Raw genomic sequence first — 3956 nt, forward strand, 5'->3', positions numbered from 1 at the left:
AGGAAAGAAAGGCGCATAGACTACAAAGGCAGCAGTACCACTCTCCTGGCCCAAATAGTGTCTGGCATGCTGATGGCTATGATAAGCTGAAACCTTACAGCTTTCCCATTCACGGCTGTATCGACGGGTATAGTCGAAAGGTTGTTTGGCTATATGTGACGCGTTCCAATAACTATCCAGATAATATTGCTGCATACTATATTGACTCTGTAATAGAGCTTGGTGGGTGTGCACGTAAATTGAATACCGACCTTGGAACGGAAAATGGCACCATAGCTGGCATTCACTGTTTTTTTACGGACGATGAAGATTCGCACCACTTCGTTACATTGCCAAGAAATCAAAGAATCGAATCATGGTGGTCATTTCTAAGAAAAAACTGGAGCAACTGCTGGATAAATTTTTTCAAAGATTTGATCGACCGAGATAAATTTAAGACTGCGATATGATTCATAAGGAATGCATCTGGTTTTGCTTTTCGCAGTTAATTCAAAGCAGTTTAAATGATGTTAGAGAACATTGGAGTACCCATTACATATGCAAATCTCGACACAACACCATTTCCGGGGGACCAAATTCGATATATTCCCTACCTGAATTACATGGAGGAATTAGTGGGTTGCTTGTTAATGTTATGGATGATGAATTAACATACGCAAATGACTATTTAGTGGAGAGGGAAGACGAAAATGAATACCAAGAATACTTTCAATATGTTATGAGAACTTTGAACTTTCGTCAGCCGGAAAACTGGAGAGAAGGGTTACAACTGTATGAAAATTTGACTACAATTGCAGTTAATGGCTGTTAAATTATCTTAAATTTCAATACAATAAAAATATTGCGGTTAATTGTTCTTTTCCACAGTTCAATCTCAGTATAATAGTAATATAATAAATGTACATTACATGTTTGCTTTAATTGAATAGGTATATTGTAATCATGTTATTATAAAGAAAGGTGTCGCTTTGAAAGTTCTTTTGCAATGAGAATTGCAGTTGCAACTTGCAATCGACATCTCCTTTCAACGACTACAAAAAAATGCTGTTGAAAATGACATATATATTATATGGGTTAGGGTTAAGGAAGCATTTTGAATACAGGGGTAAAAACGCTTAAGTTGTTCACAGTTACTGAAAGCATGTTGTCTTGTTCCATGCAACTTGCTAACAACCATGTTCGTATGGTGCAGCAAAACATGGTTTCATGAAACTGGAACAACTTGAGCGTTAATTGTGTTTTAATAGATAAAATTGGATCTAGAAACTGTAAGTAAGGAAATCTTAACAAAATGTAAATGTACTAACAAGTTGTAGTAAGAACATAACAAAACTTTTCGCGTAATTACTGTACCAGACATTTACGAATCTTCTGTCACATATGAATTCACATGTTCAAAGAAAACTTGGATTGATCGATTTCCACTTCCCAGCTCGCGATGTTTAACTGCCACTAACCATCCCAAAACACCAGCTGGAGATATATCCTGCAAGCTGTAGTCTTCACTAACGGGTTCATTCTCATTAGCAATGGCACTCCCCAAAACCTCTTCATCATCAGCCCAAGCTATTATCTCTGCTGACTGGAACTGATATTGACATGGGCGTACCGGCCAGCATTTTTCAGGGGGGCGTTCGGCAATTTGGTCGACTACCCCCAAAATTGCCCAAATGTTATTTTGTTATTGATTCCTGTAATCACTACAAACTAATTCATATGTATACATAATACATTCACAAGTTAATTCAACATGTCATATACCTACATATGACCGTACATAAAATTGTCATAGACCCCAACAAGAAGCTAACATTGTTTATATCATTAGGCTTATATTGACTAACACCTATTATAAAAAGACTTAGTAACAAAAAATTTAACTGAAAATGTTATCCAGAGGCAGTATCCGTAGTATCCGTAGTGTAAAAAGTAGACTAATGTGAATTGTCAAAAGAAATATGAATTTCTCTTTTTCCTCTTGCCGAAAATATCAATAATGTTTTCCATGTCATTCTTAAGTGTTCTGTTTGCATAGGCACGTTCAATGAAAATAAGCGCTAGGCTGCTCAAATGGTCTTGGCGCATCCTGGAGCGAAGGTAGGTCTTTATGTGGCTGGAATTGTCGTCAAAATTGAACACACTTCATGAAACCTCATGAAGCCCATTTTGAAACATGAATTTCATGACGGAAAATGCATGTCTTATCGCTGCTGGGTTCTTCTTCAAAAAATTCTAGAAGATTTCTTTTTCAGCTGTAAGTATATCCATGTCTAAACCGTAGAAAGAAGAAACCAACGCCAGACTCTCGGTTGGTGTATTAGTCTTGGAAACAACTTCATCCAGGGCGCATAAGATGTCTTGATCATCACTCTGAAATCGTGATTTCATCTCCAGGAGAACTTTGTCAAATGTTGGGTGGTATGTTGTATTGCGGTAATGGCTTTTGGCGCTTGGTTGTGATGATAAGCCATTAAAACCACCACTGATGAATTAATTGCTCACCAACAAGAGCTTGTAACCAACACGATGGCTGTCTGCATCTTGGTGCTGTGGCATCTTTTAAGGAAAATGTGATTCCATTAATTTCCCTTTTTATCGTTTGCGACAGGATCTTAGCTCTGGACCGTGCCATCTAGAAAGATTCCTCATTCCGACACTTGGTCAGTGCTTCCATGGTGATCACATCAACATTCTTCCCATGCAGATATTTACTAAGGCTATCAGCATTGGAAAGGATTACCCTGAGCACGACTAAACCAAATACAAATTTAAAATCGCAAATTGCATTAAGCAGATTATTACTATCAGTATACGTCTTCACATCATGATCCAATGACAAACTAAGCAATACTCAGCATTTTCTCAAACACTGCCTCTGCCAGCAACATGACCACCTGGTCACACTCATGGATTTAAGAGTTAGTTCGGAATGTTCGTCTTCTACTTGGAAATTCTGGAATATACTGTGGCGCTTTGGGCTTGCTTCGATAAAATTATACAGACTGTATTGTTCCAAGAGCATTACTGGTCATTGGCTCAATACTGGTCATTGTATCCTGAAGAGCGAGGTTAAGACGGTGAGCATAGCAATGGACATGTAGTGATGTTCACTGTTTATGCTCTTTATGTTGAGTTTCAAGCTTCGTTTTTAGCCATGGCAAATCCTTACATCTAAAATGAAGCAGCTCAAGGAAATTCCCTCTGTTAACATCAGAGACCTCCCAAATACGTTTTCTGTCTTCCTCGTGTCCTCTTATAGCAACATTTTGCTGAACATTATACATCAGACACTTGATTATTACTTGGAGGTATTGTCGGTTGCTGAAAACATATTGCTTATGAGCATTGTCCATTTGCTTTAGAACGGATGTGTTCATCATGTGGTTGGCCTTAGACAATGCCCACTTAGTCATTGACATAATATGCTTCTGAGATTTCCCATGTTTAGATGGCTTCTCTGGCTTCTTCCAATTGTTAAACACAAACGAGTCATCCTTTTCAAATTCTCTGCAAGGAAAACATACACATTTGTCTTCTTTAGTTTCATAGCTTATCTATGGATATTTCTTGTACCATTCCGTGTTGAATTTTCGTGTAAAGTTTCATTTCCAAACTTTCTCGTTGGATATTTTGATTGAATTGGATAATTTGGCGCTCCGAAAGTAGCTGTGGTGGTAGCTGTAGAAGCAGCTGTGGAGGCAGCTGTGGAGGCAGCTGTGGAGGTAGCTGTGGACGTAGCTGTAGAGGCAGCTATGGACTTAGCTGTGGAGGTATTTGTGGAGGTAGCTGTGGACGTAGCTGTTGAGGCAGCTATGGAGGTAGCTATGGAGGTAACTGCTGACGATGCATCGATGTTAGACACAAGTGGTCTTTCAGTAATTTCACTCTCAAACATAAAATGTTCAATGTCAGGATTGGCGAAGCCCATTGAGCAGGATCACCATTCCATTAAAATC

The 3956-nt window shown here is 38.6% G+C and overlaps 1 pseudogene; it reads left to right on the forward strand.

Annotated features, from left to right (window-relative positions):
- LOC114535416 overlaps positions 1-811 on the forward strand; it is a 1047-nt pseudogene extending 236 nt beyond the window's left edge.
- Positions 812-3956: the final 3145 nt, after the last annotated feature.

Source organism: Dendronephthya gigantea, unplaced genomic scaffold (assembly GCF_004324835.1).
Source record: "Dendronephthya gigantea isolate DGI-Jeju-01 unplaced genomic scaffold, DenGig_1.0 000117F, whole genome shotgun sequence".
NCBI lineage: Eukaryota > Metazoa > Cnidaria > Anthozoa > Malacalcyonacea > Nephtheidae > Dendronephthya > Dendronephthya gigantea.